The sequence below is a fragment of the Emydura macquarii genome, unplaced genomic scaffold (genome assembly GCF_026122565.2).
Source record: "Emydura macquarii macquarii isolate MOO-44397 ecotype Brisbane River unplaced genomic scaffold, CSIRO-AGI_Emac_v2 contig_1876, whole genome shotgun sequence".
Classification (NCBI taxonomy): domain Eukaryota; kingdom Metazoa; phylum Chordata; order Testudines; family Chelidae; genus Emydura; species Emydura macquarii.
Genome location: NW_027132013.1, coordinates 31,347,985 through 31,366,731, shown reverse-complemented (window position 1 = coordinate 31,366,731; position 18,747 = coordinate 31,347,985).

Sequence of the window (18,747 nt, the reverse complement as noted above, 5' to 3'; positions counted from 1 at the left end):
ATATTAAGGCTGTTGAAAGATCTGACAGAATAGGAAAATGTTGGAACACCCCCCTTAAACTCCGCCATCCCACATACACATACATGAATTTTTAAAAAATCTTTTGTATTAGAGCTTTCTTATTAAAGTTAGTAATCTCTCTGCTTGGTTTGTTAATGTTCATGGTGCTGACTCATTAGCACCACATTTCAATTGAACAGTCATTCATTTGTAAGTGCTAATAGATCATATTTTTGTTTACTGGACCCTGTTGCTGAATGTTGAAATGCTGCTTCAAATCTAAGCATCAGGCACAGAGCTGTGCAATTCCCTCTCCCTCTCTCTCTCTCTCTCTCTCTCTCTCTGCTTGGGACTGCTGCTGTACCAGCAAGTTTGGGAAGGCTAAACTTACTAACTTTCACTTAAAAACTGCAATAGTTGTTTTCAGAAGATATACTGATCACACATACTGCACAGTATGAACTACTGGATGTTAAAGAAAAAGCAGCTCAAGGACAAGTGGCAGCAGCACTATTATTTTTTTGCCACATGAGATGGTAGTCACGTTGCTTAATGCATGCGTGGAAGGCGCTCAGCTACTATGGTGATGAGCATGGTATAGGAACCAATATAGAATAGAATTCTCCCACAAAAACTGATATTTTAATGATCTGTGAATGAAGTCCTTTTTTAGAGCCAAATTATGTCACACCAGTGAGGCAGCCTCGGTACACAAGATTTTACTTGTAAAATCTTTGTGTACCCAGGATGATTGATTGATGTTGATAGTTTCATCAAGGATGAGGTTAAAGGAGATGTGCTTAGCTACAAGTGTTGCACAGAAGTTGATGAAATTATGGACTGATAAAAATTGTGTGGTACCAAAGCAAAAACTGATCAGTGTACTAACCCTATAATTTTATGGTGTGGAAGCAGCTGCATTAAATGAAACAGACATCAGAAGGCCGGAGGCAGTAGAGAGGAGATTTTCAGAAGATGGCAGGTGTAAAGTGGAAAGATTTTAAAACTAATAAGGAAGTTAGAAGAAAAGTAGGTTGTGAAGTCACTGCGTGGGACCATGTCTAGAGACGGTTCAGATTTCAGATTCATTTAATCCTTAACCTCTTTGCTGAGATTACTAAAAATGGTGGAGATTACTAAAAAGAAGTGGTGGGGACAGTGTGGAAGACAAACAAATGACAGGATGCCAAAGAAAATAATGCAAATACAACCAAAGTCAGTCAGATCTAGAGATCAACTGCCAACTAGATAGTGAGACATTATACACAGAGACATGATTAGGCTGTGCTTAATGGAGGAACAGGCCACGGACACGAAAGAATGATGACTCTGTACTGCTCCCCATGTTTGTAAAGTTGCTTTGGAATGAGAAGTAGTGAAGCAGTATTAGGGAGGGAAAGACAGTGCAGAAAGCTCTTTCCCCTCTAATGAAGCCATGAAAGAGGTAGCCCTAAATTGGCTGCAGGTCAGGTGATCACTAGTGGGTGTCTTACACTGACAGCAGCATCGATGGCACTAAACGAAGAGTGCTGGATGGCCCCCCCTCAATCCACTGAAAGACAATATGGCCGAGCTAGTGAGGAGTGCCGGATACACCTGTTATAAAGGTTTATCAAGTCCCCATTCCCAATACTCTTCATCTGGTAACTTTGGAATGCAATGAACTACAACTTGGATAGCATACCATCCTCCCCTGCCCCAACATAACTCGACCACAAAGAATATTAACTGAGTTCTGACTAAGGAATGAAAAAATTTTTGGAACTATTGTCTAGTTTTATTAGACTTCACTCATTTGGTCCAAGTATACATTCCCAGGTCATCTTACTTTATTTAGCAGCTTGCTTCTTTCTGTTACTCTGTTCATTACTGTACCTCTTTTTCACACACATGCACGTACAGTAAAAGAGGTAACCTCAATGGATTTAGAACACTGTCACAGTAGAATGGTCCCCTGTTGTTAGATAAATGCCAAGGCAGAGATGCCAGACATCTATTGAAAGTAAATGTCAAGGCACACTGAGAGACATTGATCCTAAGAAAATGTTCCACTAGCGGGACTTCATTTCTGTTATAGCAAATGATGCATATAGACGTAATCATTTTGTCTAATGGATCTTGGTGCATCAGAGTGAAATTTACTTAATATACCATTTTGAATAGCTGCATTATAATTGGCTGAGGGAACAACTTTCAAGTATCTTTCATCCAATAGATGAACAGCTATACTTTCACAAAAAAACAAGCTGTTTTCTGACTAGTCAAAAACAATTTTTTTTTTGTCAGTAAGAAAGGTTCAGCCACTCAGTAAGTCAGAAAGCTGTTGCAGACTTCATTTTCTGTAGTTTCTAATATAGTCGCAATTTCACCGTGTATGACCCTGATCCTGCAATTTGAGCCCTGCAAGCAGAACCCTGAATCTGTGCGGAGTCCCACTGACAACAAAGAACCTCACATGCATGTAAGGACCTGCCCAAGCAGATAAGAATGCAGGAGCAGTGCCAGTAGTTGGTCATACGGTAAGTCATATTTTATTTAACAGTGGCTAGAGCTGGGCCCAATTCAAAATATCAGCTCTTCCGAACGTATAGTTCTCAGTGCTAGACAGTTATGCTGTATGAGTCTACATTTGGTTTAAAGTAACATTACAAATAATTAATTACCAAGAACTAACTACTTGTTGAAATCTGAAACTAAATGGAGTTTGTGCCAGATAGACTGCAGGATGGCTGATTCTTACTTACTGATAAAGTTACAATAAAAAAACTTCGGTGTCCCAGAAAAAAATGCATCCACAAAAAAATTTTAGTGACTTGCCAAAAAAAGTACATTCAACTTTCAAAAAATCGCAAGATTGCTCACATATTTTGTGTTTTAGGGCAGAGCTAGGTCATTTTTTCTTCACTCGAGACTCAGTTCATTACTACTACCAATAAGAAGTCCCTTCCCACCTGCACAGGTCTACCAACAGCTATTTCAGTTTCCATCATACTTTGAGATGGACAACATAAGTGAAATGAGCAGAGACAAACAATGAACTAGCTTTTTCTTTTCTTTTTCTTTCTTTTTTTATTAAAGACATTAAATTTGTTTTTTAAAAATGGATTGGAGAGTTTGGAAGAGCAAGTGCCTGCATATTCTAATCCCTTTCAGAATATATAATATATTTCCTCTCTATTTATAGTTGTGAATTTGACAGCACTTTGTGTAAGGTCAGTTTCACTGGTGCAAATGTTGGCCCCTAGTATCAAGCAAAACTAAACACTTGAGTAAAAAATAAAAATAAAAAACACACCTGATGGAGTCAGGTGTATTGATGAGAAATGAAAATTGCAAAACAATACATGGAAACACCAGTCAACCCTTGTCCTCAGGCTTGGCTGTTCCCATAGTTACTTTGCCCCAATTTAAGACTTGTCTGCTCATAGGGATTTCTCTCCCCCTCTGATAGGTGCTTGTTCCAGCTCATTCTGCTATATATTCACCTTCCTATATTCAGAGAGGATTATAATGAGACACACCTTCCCTAACAAGTAAGCAATTGATTCCCTAATGAGACAGCCAAGTTCCTAATTGGCCTGCAGCTTTCCACAGGATTCCAGCACCTGCTAACAGAGTGAGGAATAGGAGAATCCTAATATTGTGAGGCTGGATATGAAGACAGACAGCCAGTCTGTCTCCCATTTGCATGGTCTCTAGTTCCCTGCTGGCTCATAGCCAGCCTGAACTCTTAGCAAAGGGACAGAAGAGTCAGAGGTACACAGTTGCTCCAATGCCCTGCTGCCAAGGGAGGTGAGTTGTCAATATATCAGAATAGGAGCTAGTGGAGTGGTCAGGGTTGAAGGGTGGGGCTGAGGCTGAGTAGGCTAGGACAGAGACTCTATATGGTTGCCAGAATGTGGGAGGCTCCACCAATTCTTCCACCCTACCTGAATAGTCCTATCAGAATCTAGAGGCAGGCGACCCAGATTACTGCCTGGGATGCTGGGTTTGGGGTGCTGTTTTTGTTGTTAGCGACAAAAGGGAAAATAGAATGTTTGAAGTAAAAGGTTTCAGGTATTCCATATGTGGATTCATTTTTCACTAACTTCCTAGAATGTTCTGGACCTTTGTACAATCTTGTGGTACCTTCCAGACTTTCTGGAAAAATTTAACAAATGGAGTGGGGGGGCACTGAAGACAATGCTCACCTGAGGCACCATGTGGTCTAGGGCCGGCCCAGGGTCCCATCTGCAGATTGTTCATTTATGAACATTCCTCATCATAGGCATCCCCCATCTCTCCCAGCTAACAAGCCCAGGCTTTCCCACCCACACTCAACAAACCTCCATATCCCAGTCACTCTGTATCAACTCCCTTCACGTTCACTCCCAGTAACCACCCAGCTACTCCCACTTCCAGCCCCTGAAACTGCCTCTGGCTCTCCACAAGCCCTCACTGCTACCATGTTGGAGGGATGTAGAAAATATGTGCCTCTCTCACATCTGCTTCCACTACTTGGGGGAGTCCTCTGTGGTGGTCACTGACTTTTCACTGATGAAAAACATTACACATGGAGCTGCCCAAAGTGTGGCAAGTAAGCATGAATATCTGCCACACGGGGAATTGCACATACAGTAAATGGACATGAAAACTGTCAGACAACTAATCTGTGACATGCATATGTGAAAATACATACACAGTTGCAGTAATTGTGCACATGCAAATTCCACTCTCACGTTTTGTGCATGAAAGGCTGAAAGTTTTGGCCTTTTTCTTCCCTCTGAATTCTGAAACTGGTGAGATTTTGACTGCACCTAAGCTTTGCACAGTCCTGTAATACCATAAATCACTGTCTGTATTCTCTCCATCCTACATAAGCAGGAGGTTTTCAATGCATTTACAACTAGCTGCAGTGACTATTATGAGAAAAGAAAAAAGGAAAGAAGAAAAAAACATTATGTTCATGACTACAGCAGGTCTAACAATAGGCATCAAATCATTTACTTAAGACATCTTGCAATACTTTTCAGATAAATAATTTGATGAATATCTTTTCAATTATTCACAAAGATCTATTCATGGTTGAGAAATGCTGGAGAGCTAACTTTCGCTTCAGTATCTGAAGAAGTTGTGGTATGTACTATGCCTATAATTTCAGCCAAATCAGTCTGATACCCAGTAGAGGAAAGGGACAGAAAATATGATAGTGACTGAGACATAGCTGTGGGAAGTAACAATGATTCTCACTCAAGCCAGAGGTGGTTTACTAGAATTGCTGCTAGATGATCTAACATACACTTTCATTCTGTAATACACCCCTGGGTAGTTCCTCCAAAAGTCTGGGTACTGGCTGGTTAGCTGTAACACCTGAATGCCAGAGAGGTGCAATTTCAGATGTGACATTACTGATCTATTATTTGCAGAACACATCATGTGCTAGTGCTAATGTTGGTTGGGAGGGGAAGCCATTAGAAAAAGAGTGCAGTATAGATATAAAGAGCTTTTCTTTCTGCTCACTGTTTCTTTCTTTCTTCTTTTTTCGTTTTTGTGAGGGTTTGGGTTTTCTTTTTTTGTGTTTGTTTAACTTCTCATGGTTCTGTAGAGGATTTTTTTTTCTCTTGCCCCTTCTTCTATCCTTTATGCTATGGCATTGGTGCTGAATGCTGATGAGGTCATACTTAACACTACCTCAAGCAATGCATAACTTTTAACTTTCAATAGTCTACTGTCTCTATAGTTAGGTAGGGTTAATAGTAGCTTTTAGGGATTGTTAGGCTGGTAAGCATCTATACATAAAAGATAGCAAAAGAGAAAGTAGTTAACGAGAGATTTCTGAGAGTACTTGACAAGGGTAGCCAGATATACATACTATATAAGAGTAAAAACACTTAACAATGTACTGTCACCTGTAAGAGGTGCCTAAATGAGCTGAAAACTTTAATAATGGTTAATGTTTATCCCTCTCCTTTCATTTCACTGGTAGTATTTTGCTGGTATGAGGTATTGAATATCTACCTAACCTAATCTATCATCTACCCAACCAATTATACTGCATCCATCCTTCAGTTAGAAGTAACCAGTATACCTAACCTGTGCTTGTCTAGGTAGAAGTAGGTGAACTGAATTATCCAATTACCTAGTGGGACCAAGGCGAATTGAGCATTTCAATATCTGGACATCTCTAAAACAACTACAGCCCTAACACAGCCCATGACAAGCATCAATGATATTTTGGTTATATATGAGTAGAACCTCATATGTTAAAAATTCATACATGCTTCAAATGCCATTTGTTAAATGCGGACCATATTGAAAAGATGTATTTTTCATTTTCTAGTTATTTATAAATGTTGCCTTTTTGGGGGGGGGATGTAGCTTTTTTTAAAATAAAGAACCGAACCTATATATTAAACATGCTACCGAACCATAAGTCAAATCTTGTTTATATGAAGTAGTTTTCTATTCTTAGAGATTCAAAAATAGTAATAAGACATGAGCTGACCACAATTTTGTATTCCATTTGTTCAATCTCTGCATAATAATTCCATTCATGGTGCCTAATGAATAAAGGTTCTGAAAACCATGTAGTAGTTCTTCATTGTATGGCAAATATTAAGTTATGTATGATGACTGGGAATGGAGCCTGAGCCATACAAATCCAAACTTTCTCAAAGTTTGGAGCTGTTCAGATTTGGTATTTCAGTTTGGCCCATTGTAGAAATAAGCTTGAAATGTAAACCCTGATCTGAATGTGGATGCAAATTTCCTCACACTTAGAGCGAGAGAGGTTTATATACAGCATTCTACTTTAATAATTCTAATAATGAAACGATGATGAAATCCTGGCCCCATTGACCTCAGTGGGAATTTTGCCATTGACATTGATAGGGTGAAATTCTGGCCCTTTCTGTCTAGAAAGTCCTTCAAATAGTTGTGGACACACAGGGATCTTCAGAAGGTGAACTTTCCTGCAATTGCACTGCTCAAAGCCATATAATTCATGGGCAGATTCCAAAAAGTTTTCCCAGCTTTTCCAATACAAGAACAACTCTGTTATCAAAGTCTTATGCTTCTTCTTCACCAAATGATGTCAATATGGCATTCAGAATGGTTTTGTGATAGACAAATTCCTAAAGAGTAATCGGAGATAACTGAAAACAGATTTGGAAGCCAGATCTCCAGAAGGGAAATTCTAGTCCATAACCTTCTAGAACACATGCTACAAACTCTTATGCACATGTTGAGCTTTACTTGTGTGAGTAGTCCCATTGAAGTTCAGGTGATTATTCACATGACCAAGGCTAAACAAGTGCATAATTGTTTTCAGGACTGAGGCCTATCTAAAATGAGCCCAAACAACTCACTTATTGCATCGCTTTAATTAAATTATAAAGGGGGTTATTAGAACTAATGTGTTATTTATGAAAAATAAGATGATGGATATTTGAGTGTTCTGGCTGAATTCATTCTATGGGATGAATCTCACCTGGCTTGTTAGTGCAGTGTCAGTTATTGATCTCATTATTTTTAGCTCTTACTGCTGGACACATGTTGCTGCATGATGAGTGCTAAAATATATATATATAAAAATAAAAGGAAGAGTACTAAAATCAGAAAAAAATCTTCCCTCGAGATGAGCTTAGAGCAGCTCCATCTGTTCTCAGTAGAGCTGCTCTGAGTAACTAGAGTGGGCTTAGAGCACCTCTCTGTGGTGCTCTCTAGTGAGCTGTTGCACTTTTATGTTCTCATCCAGAAGGTAACTTATTTCTTGCACATGGAGGAAAGTGGCCTAAAGAAAAAATAAAGAAAAAATTTCAATAAGAAAAAGAGGCATAATAAAAAAGCTAGTATTGAATTAAGACACAAATGTGTAATGAGTTAACAAATGGAAAAAATGCCAAGATTGTTTTTCCCCTAGCAAATGGTTTCTTGATGCAGTTTACTAATGTTGGTGGTGATATGAATGCATTGTAGCATATGAAAAATCAATGTATGCTGTATATTTTTAAAATCTCTTATTTTCCATGGTACAGTATTGATTGAAACATGAATTTAAGTTCCTTAATGTCTTGTACAGTAATAATAATAATAAGGGAGACTATCCTCCAAGACATTATTATTGGGGTAAGAGTGCTGACCCCAAGTATTTCAAAGGTTACATTTATAGAACTATAACTAGTCTTGGTGTGATCCCTTTGATTTAGGTAGAGGTGTTGCAGCTCACACCAGGAATGAATTTAGCCCATTACATTTCCACACAAAAAATGTAGCTAACTTTAAAAGTTCAGGTTACTTAAGTTCCTGTCAATACAATCACCATGGGTGCTAGGTTGTGCCCTGGTCCTATGCAGCCACACAAAGTAAAGGGAAGTAAGGTTAACTCCAGAAGGGGGTGGTGTTGAGATTGCTGTGTCACTTCTACATCACTGGGGTCTCCCCAACATCAGAAGAATCTCCAGATAGCTGCCTAGGCCATTTTCAATACAGCATGAAACAGCTTCATTGGGGCCAAAGTCACTGTATTAGGATAATTATGTCTAATTATCTTTGTGGTGCTTAATTCATTTATGATGGTAAGAGAAATAACATCTTGTGTTAAAATGTCAGATTTGAAAAGTGCTACATTCAGAAGATATTATGGGAATGTGTATGGGGTATCTAAAAGGTTGGCTTAACTGTTGTTTGAAGAGTGAGACTCACATGGGGAAAATTTCCACAGATGGCTCATTTTAAATGTTTCCTCTGCCAAAATTAGGAGTTCATGAAAAGTTAAATTGTACAAAAAAGCCAAAAAGTTTTTAATACAGAGACTAATTTTAATCATTTAATATGGAATGGAATAGTGGGACTTTAATTTTGATATAAGTGCAAATCCCCATGCAACCTTAACTATATAATACTACACCTGAAAAACATTAGCTAACTGCCTCACAGTCAAAAGGTAATTTGCAAAAGAAATCAGTCTATTTACACTCACCACTATATTGTCTAAGGGACTTCTGAGCCCTAAACTTGTAGAAAAGAATGGGACTCACCACAATAAAACAAGAAGAAGAAAAAGTTAAGAATACAATTATCAGGATATGTGGACCCACTGTCCTTGCAGTTGGAATACCCAAGGGAACCTTTCCATTGAATGAATACTAAAGAAAAAAATAATGTAAGTCACAATCCCAAAAGAAAGGGTTTTTTTTCCATGGTGAAACATTCCCACTGAAAATTCATGTACATTTTAATTTAGATGAGCATTTATCATTTCTGAAGTTTAAATCCCCCATAATTGTCCCCTAACTAGCATTTATATATAATGCTTTTGTTAGTCTGTCAAGCCAATCTTGTGATATTTTTTTCCTATTATTGCTGAGGCCACTTTTGCAAGGATTATAACGAACGACAAATATGAAAAGATAAGAGATTTTGGTATTTATTCTAAAGCTTAAGTCAGCTTTCCTACTCTTTGAAGTATAAGCCTCTTTTTGAATTTTATCCAAATACCCAGACAACTTGTGTGAAAATGTCTTATGATGCAAAGGTCTGTGAGATGACCATGGAATTCAGAGAGTATCTCCTGTCCATTGGGAACTTTCAGAATGAAAAGGATTCTTACTTCAGCTTAATGCAGCTGTTTGAAGGTTGATTGGTCAGTAAGCCTTTTGCTAATTTCATTGAAACTCATTTTATTTAGAAACAATGCTCCAGTCATGTTTTATATTTTTAGCCTGACTCTAGCTGACTGAAGCTGAAGAAATGCAATCAAATTTCTACTCTTTAGGCAGCCTGCTACAATAAGAGATGAGGCACTCAGCCAAATCCTGTATCTTCTGCCATATATAATATCTTCTCCTTCTCTGGCAATGTGGGTAACTTAAAAAAGCTGAGAAGTTAAGCAGTTATCTTCAGTATGCCAAGGACCACTGGTTTTTTTGTGCTAAATAACTTTCCTTTCCCTTTAACAGATGATGAAACGCAGCCACTATCAAAATTTCATTCTGAACGTAGCATAGCAGCATTCAATAGATTTTACCTGTTAGCAACAGAGGTGGGTGAAAAGTCATAACAAACCCATTCATCTGATGCATCTTGACTCTTCTTTTGTTCATGAATTATATACAAGCAGATGGTGATTTTTCTAGAGTTTATCAATTATTTGCATTATCTGCAGAATAACATTTGTGAATTATTCTTGATCTGTAACTCAACCCCATGTAATTAGTTGCAATAATTCTAAATTCAAGCTTTTTGATTAGACATGTTTGCTCCTTCAATGGGTGATCATAAATCTTAGAATCAGGTCACTTGTGCAAATAATATTTATTATTATTTCTCAGTAGTGTCCAAAAGCTCCATTCAGGATCAGGCCCTGTTGTATTGTATGATGTACAAACACATAGGACAATACAGGTCATGCTTTTAAGACTATACACACACAATTTTGAATTACTATTTAATTTCTGCAAATATTCTGAAATATTCACTTAACTTGTATTTGCAATATATTTGTTCTAGTAAACTCATTGGTTGAAAGTGTGCAGGAAATTAACAAAAAAAGGGGTACAAATATAGATGGAAAATTTGTTTAGAGAGTCATTAATATTTGTGAAATTTCTCTATACAAACTAGAGTTGGGCAAATGTTGAAGTGAAATATCTACTTCCTGCTACTCCTTGAAAATCAGAACTTGATAAAAGGTTACCCAACTAACTTCAGTGTCTTTGGGTATATACAAAATGAACCAACAAGTCAGAAATAAGAGCTGGAAAAGGCAATTAGACCACCTACTCCATTTATCTACCAGTGCGATATTATTCACGACCGTATATTATATAGTGTTTTAGCCAGTCTCAGTTGAAACATGCAAAGTGATGGGTGACAAAGTGGACCGTTTATAACTCTAATTCCATCACATGTTAGAACAAAAAGGATCAAAGCATCTCTCATCTGCCCTGAACTGTTTGGTAGATTCCTATCAGGTGAAGATGCTCCAGGCTATCCCAAGTGACTGCCTAAAGAGGGGCCTACCCCTAGACCAAGCCCCTATCAGCCAATAAGAATTTGGGCCAGCTGTGTCAGTCCCTGACAGCATCTCCCTCAAGCGTTAGGGGGCACAGATGAGGGATACTTCAATTTGTGCAAGAGACTGAGGCTTGCACCTGGCCTGCAAACAACATGAAGTTCAGGGCCTAAGTTACTGCCCAGCTTGTGCTGAAGTCCTGCAACTCTGTTAACCCTAAAATACTAGACTCATGCCCAAAGTTGCAACAAACATTTAATTACCTATAAAATAACCTGAGACAAAACCTGATTGCAGGAAATTGGAAAAGCACACAGTGCATGCAACAAACTTGCACTAAAGGGAAATGCCTTCTTGATGTCAACTAGTGAGCAGCCAAGCCCACAGCACTCCAGGAGAACCGGTGATAAGCAAACCTATGCAGCCTCAACCTGAAATTAGGATGGGAGGGAGGGGCAAAAGAGGGCACCAAGACTGGCCACCACAAACCTGGGAGTAGCATAAGGTTGATCCTCCATACAAGCAGCCAGAAGGGCAAGGACGAAATACTCAGGCATCTCCCTACATACTGCAAACTGGCCAGCCACAGGCTGGGGCATCAGGCATGGGTCACCACAGCAGCCATACAGCCCATGGCATGTGAGGTCTTAGGTATGTCAGAGGCAGAAGGAGTAGCCTGCAAGGGTCTCTCCTCATTCCCTGCCTGGACTGATCAAAGGCCCATGTTGGCTAGCAAGTAACCATTCTTGAAGTCCTTGCAGCAGCCAAATGCCCATTTGGCCCCCAGAGAACAATTTTGGGGGGAAGATAAGTTTTCCAGTTTCATCCCCTCTGTTTTGTACAGTGCTCTCAGTGCTTCACAGAGCTGCAAGTAATGTGAGCAGGCAGCAGCAGCAAAACTTAATTAAAAACCAACAGCTGTATAGGATTCTAGCTTAGGGTCAGAGTTTGGCACCCTCACTCACTCTGAGTAGTCCTAGCTAGTTTTTAAAACTACACAAGCCTCCCTCTTCTCACACTCTGTTCTCTCATTTGGATCTGTGATATTGAGAAGCATGTCTCAGCCAGTTCCCAGATCATCTAAACTAAGTTCCACCAAGCTAACTGAATATCATTACCAGTAGGTCTTTATTTGATTCCCATAATGCAGGAATAAGGTGCAACTGATTCATATAACCTTTTAGCTAAATTTGCTAAATCTCCTCTACTAATTAAGAATTCATTGGAGATACTCTTGTGACAATGTCCTTCAGCATGGAGGACTGGAGGACTATAGGACTGTTCAGACATTGATTTTTTTTTTTCCTTTGAGCTGTAATCTTAGAGGTTTGATTGCTACATTGGTTATGAAAGGCTGGGCCTCCACTAGCGACAGCTGTATGGTACCATCTTCACTAGTAGTACTGCAGGGCTAAGGACTATACACACAGCTAATAAAAAAGTAGTTCCCTACCCAGAAAGATGACAGTCTAGTATGTGATGGCAGATAAGAGGTGGATAAAACAAGCAGGAGAAGGGCAAGACAATAGTGAAACAGTCACAATTAGTGTACGAAACATCAGTCTTAACCTACCAACCACCTAGCTATTCTTGCATGTTTCATAATCATTACATACAGTTGAGTTTTAAGAACGGTTTTGAATGTACACTATCTTGGATGCCTGCTCTGTAAGATTCTAGTTGTGTATTCAGTTAGGGGTAGAGAGATAGATGTGTTTCTACAGCCAAGACCTCTGTCACTTTTGGCCATATTCTTTGTCACAAACTTGAAGAGTTTTCCTGCTCTGACATCATGTGCTCACAGTGGAGAAGGATGACTGAAGCTAAATCTATTATTGGCAACCTTCAGCATATTTGTGTACCTCTGTTTTTTATACACCTCTGCTATTTTCAAAATTCAAGTTCTGTCGAATTTCTTTAAATACTATTGAAACATACATATGTTTGTCAATAATCGGGTATACTTTGGACAGCTTTGTGATGAAAAGTGGAGTGAAACAAGGATGTGTTCTTGCCCCTGCACTCTTTGGAATCTTCTCAGTACTTCTGAACTGTGTGTTTAAGGACATGAAAGATGGAGTGTATCTCCACACAAGATCGGATGGGAAAATCTTCAGTCTCTCACGACTTAAGACAAAGACTAAAGTAAATAAGGTGCTAATCAGGGAACTTCTATTTGCGGATGATGCTGCCCTGATAGCCCATGAAGATCTGCTACAAGAACTCATGGACCACCTTTCAAGAGCTTGTCAGGCATTTGCTCTCACCATCAGTATTCAGAAAATGGTTTTATTAGGATAGGGAGTTTCACAAGATCCTTTAATCACTTTAAATGCAAACCTGCTAGAAGTAGTCCAAAAGTTCAGCTATCTAGGTTCTACTGTGACTACCAACCTCTCGCTGGATGAAGAATTAAGTGTTTGCATTGGAAAGACTGCCACCACCTTTAGTAGACTAACTAAAGGAGCATGGAATGACTCAAAACTTAACATCAAGACCCAAAATGCTGGTGTACCAAGCTTGCGTTCTCAGCACTCTCCTGTATGGTGGGAAAATTTAGACAATTTACACTCATCAGGAGAAAAAGTGAAACAGTTTCCATTTATGCTGCTTATGCCATATACTCAACATCAAATGGCAAGATAAAGTTACCAATGCAGAGGTTTTTCAAAGGGCAAATGGACCAAGTGCAACAGCCCTGCTCAAGCAAAGATGACTGCGCTGGCTGGGCCATCTGAGCAGGTTGGAAGATGGATGCATACCTACGGACATACTATATGGGGAGCTATCAGAGGGAATAAGAACAACAGGACGTCCCAAGCTTCACTATGAAGACACATGCGAGCGAGATATGAAGGAATTTGGAACTGATCTTGACCAATGGGAAGCCTTGGCAAATGATAACAAGTGGCGCCATCATCTCCATCAGGGCGTCAAAGTCCATGACAGGAGTTGGCTCCTACAGCTTGAAGAGAAAAGAGATTGTAGGAAGCAAGCAGCTGCCAACCAAGACACATATATTTGCAATAACTGACAAAGATTATGCAAATCTCAGATTGATCTATTTAGTCATACATGACACTGCAAACCATCTACGTCACAGGCTGCAATTTCCACCATCTCTCACAGATGAAAGGATGCCAATCATGTCAATAGTAGTATCTATCCGATAACCAGGAGACCCATGTTATCAATCTAAATTATACACTTTGCACCGCTTCTCTGCTCCGTAATCCATCCTCCCTGAGTTCTGAATATTCTTAAATTGTTTAACGTTATTGTTAATGTCACACTTTTTACATTGTTACATTTGTTTTGATTAAGGATAAATACAGAGAAGCTTGTAATTTGGCAACAAAAAAATCCGAAGTATGCATATTAAAAAGGTATTATTCTTTCAATTTTGTGAGCAACTGATGCTTATTAAAAGGCATTTCTGATCTTTAAGTTGGAATGTTAATCAATTGTTATTGACCGGAGGGGACTGGAGAGGCACGTCTATTTTTATAAATACAACTGCACCAAAACTTTCTTCTTAGTGCAAATAAAAGAAACTTCTTTAGAAAGAAATTTGGATATTTCAGATGAAAATCTAATTTAAGTGTATATTCATTTCTTCTTGAATATAAACAAAGCTTTCTCTCTCTCTCTCTCTCTCTCTCTCTCTCTGATATTGTATTTTCACTTTGGTGCTTAAGGGATTTGGGATTGGAGGCCTTTATTTTTCTTTTGGTTGCTGTATAACTTTATAGATTGTGATATTTTTATGCCAACATATAATATTCTTTGGGAGAATTTATGGATAGTTGGCAACCACTGTGCCAGATATATTTCTTTTGGAAACTGTCAAAACTAGATGTGTTTGGCTATTGAGAGCTTTGGTGAATTGCTGACATTTAATGTTGTTCTGGGTTTGCTTAGAGCTTTTTTTGGTTGATTTATCAATACTGTGAATTTTTGTTTACTTTAAAACATGTGTATATTGGACCATTTATTTTAAATCATTGAATCGTTTATTTAAAAAATGTGAAATGTATCAAAATGTTTAGAAAATATTATTCTACCCGCTCTGACACTATAGCATTCTGTGAGCTTTTCTGTCTCCATTCCCCCAGTACTCGGCACCTTTTAAGGTCATCAGAATCACCAGTTGTATCCCTGGTTACAGTTATTCTGGTTCAGCACTGTCCTTGTGCTGATCACTTCAAACAGCAAGATAGCTGCAACTTTAATCAGTTGTATTTTCCCTCTGGCTGCTGCATGTAGCCTTGTTTACCGATTGTTTTGGTGGGGGGGGGTTTTTTAGCCCTTTGTGCACATTTCTGCTCAGTAAAGATATATTCTCTTCTTCTGGAAAACAAGTTTAAGCAGGGTTGATTGCAAAGTAAAACAGAAGGAGGTAAGAGAGCCCCATGGGTAGATGCAGACAGCACGAAATATGTTACCTGCAGTGCTCATCTAACATTATAAACTCAGCTTCATGCGTTTTCTCTATGGGCACTAGATGGCAGCATATAGCGGTACTGCATTGCATCAGGGATAGACTGTTATGAGGAATGAAACTGCAACAAGCCCTGCACTAGAGATTTAAATTAGAGCACAAGATCTTCACTAGGGATGAACTCCGTTCCCATGAAAGTCAGTTTCAAAACGTGCATTGTCTTTGTAGGTGTAGAACTGAGCCCTGGTGTGACATGGACATGGAGTTCAATCTTAAAAATGCTTTCAGTTCCTTTTTGCTACAAGCCTAACAAAAGCTACTAAGTATCACGCTGGATTGTCAGGATGAACAAACTGCTTTAAATTGCAGGGAACAACAAGGCTATAAACACAAACTGAATTATCTGACCTGCCAAAATGAGTCCATGCCATCCTACTCAGAATAGACACGGAGAACCACGCTGTGACTGACTCTAATCTCTTCCACCAGTTTGACAGCTATTTAATTCCACTGACTTCAGAGAAGTTACTCCTGGTTTATATGGGTGTATGTACAAACAGAATCAGCCCCTAAAATCAGGGCCTAAAGCAGATCAAATTAAGGGAGGTGGAGCTCACCAATTTTGGTGGTATTACATTATAATGAGGGTTGGTGTTATGCAGTGACAATACTATATTATTTTGCATGATGGGTAATGATCCAGGTAGAGCTGAGTGAATGATTGATTTTTTGGTTCAGAAAAAAAAAATGTGAAAAAAATCTGTTAAGTTTGAAGCAACTCTTTTTTTCCCCTCCATTTCTTCCTCAATGAAATGAAAAAGAAAATAATCATATTGATGTCAAATGTTAAACCCCAAACAAAAAACAAAAACAAAAAAATCTGTTTCAGATTGGATCATTTTCAAGTGTTTTTCCCCTATTGTGAGGGTTTGTTTGTTTTTTTTTTAAATAGCTAAATTTCTAAACCAAATACCATTTTGAAACAAAAAAGTCAAAGCATTTCATTTTGAAACTGCCAGCATGAATTGTTTCGGCTAGTTCAATTTTTTCCCCCTTTTTTCAACTGAAACTATTTTCCAGATTTGACCCAAATCCATGAAATATTTTGGTGCTCCAAAAATGCATATTGGTACATTTACCAATTTGCCAAGAAAACGTCACCAAGCTCTAGGGCTAGGAGGAATCACCAAGAAAGAAGAGAAAATGTAGCTGAAAATTGGCCATTGCGAGGCTAACACCATGTGCACATGCACATGCATGCACACACACGTACATACACACAGCTGAGCTGTGTAAAGGGTCTACACGTGTGCTCCCAGCTATCTGGGCCACCATGAAATTCCAGGGGAAGAAAAGGGACATTCTGTTTCCCATAGGTTCTAGCTAGCATAGGGGGAACTAGTAACAGCATCTTCCTTTTCCCATAGAAGACTCCCTTTTTCCTCTCTCTGCCTACCTGGAATGAAGATGGAACCAGCAGTGATCAGTTCAGACCAGCACTAGAACAGCCTTATTCACAATTCATTGAGATAGTGTCACAGGGTTCACACACTGTTGAGCGCCTCCTTGTGGCTGTGTCTGGGTCCACTAGCTCCGCTCAGGTCAGACACACTCTCTTCCACAGATTGTTCATATCACATCCTTCCTCACTCTCCATGACTCAGCCCACCAGTCAGGTCACTATGTAGTCCTCTCCTTCTGGGGTATCAAAATCCCACTGGATCAGCTGTCCGCATGCTATTCCAGACAGTCTTCTGCTCCAAGGCTAGGTCCTATGCCACTTCTCCAGCAGCTGATAGGGGAACTGAGGCCCTTCCTTTCTCCAGGTTTCAGCCCAGGAACCCACAGTTAGCAACTATGGTTTGCTTGCTCCCAGGACCTGTTCCTGTTTACCTGGACTCCTTCCTACTTCCCTTCTCTAGCTTCACCCCTCTTTTCCCAGGGAGTAACCATAGACTACTTCCCCCTCTGACTTCTTGTTGGACTCTGTAGCCCCAAACAAACCCTATTTCTCAAAGGAAGTGACTGCAGACTACTTCCCCTGAAACGCCCTTCAGTGTAAAAATAGCCCAACATGCTCCTTCCCTGATGAACTTCCTCAATTAGCCTTTATCAGGCGCTGGCTCTTCTCCAGGTGCAGCCTCTAAAGTTAATTGTCCTAATTTAACCTGCTTTGCCTTGTGTGGGGTGGACACCCCATCGCAGATGGGTGAACTTGTTTGTATGCATAGCTTATCCAGATCTAGAAGACTGACCCAAACTGGATCTCATTGTCTCCTACTCATCTCCCTACTGGCACAGCCAAGAGGCAGCTGGCTGCCACCTCCTCCTTTTTCCTCCAGCATCTCCTGGCTGGCTGGGCACCAGCAAAGGACACTAAGCATGTGGGAGGAGAGACAGTCTACATGCTGTCATTGCTGGTACCACCATGACTAATGATGGTCCAGAGCAGACCCTTCAAAAACCATTGCTCACTCCCTGATGCGTGCATGAGTGAGTTTTTTAGTTGGGTTGAAAAGGAAATCCCAGACAGCTATTTGTACTTTCTTGTTTTTATTTTTGTAAATGATAGAGTAAAACAAGAGAATGAGGCCCCACCCAAACACCGACTAGATCCCACCAGTTACCCCAGGCTTTGAACAAGCCTAGGATAGGCAGCAATTCATCTTCATTGATCAGTTGCCTGTGCAGCTCCACCTAGTGGCCTGAAGCCTTGCAACCCCATTACCTCCCTGCCAGGCACCAGTTCTTGCCAGGGCTAGTGCTAAACATAGGGCTGCCCTAACCATTCAGACATTACTTTGTGAATAGTACCTTTATACCAAAATTGCTGAGAATATAATTTAGTTATAGGTTCCCACTGATAAAATGCACAGGAGAAGAGAGAGAAGCTTGATCCACATTCTTTTTAATACCACATTGATAACTGAGGGCCCCGTTCTGCTCACGCAGACTGAGCAGAATTTTATTCTACAGATAATTCCGGTGATGTATGGGAAGGTGGGTTTTCACTGCAAGCAGTCCTCTTCGTGCATGGATGTGGGTGGAGGAGCAGTGTTCCACATCATTAGGAAAATAGCCTTGTCACTGCTAAGTATGTAAACAATTGCTAAAATGCTCCAAAATGGTTCTATATTATGCATAAGAAACAAAATAATTTTCTGCCCAAATATGAGGAAATTTAATTTTTTTTAAAATGACAGATATGAGAGTAAAAATTCAGTATAAATCACATTTAGAATATGCTTATCATGTGTTTTTGGTCTTACTCTGTAGCAGAACCAGTGTGGGCTAGAAATATGGCATTTGCTTT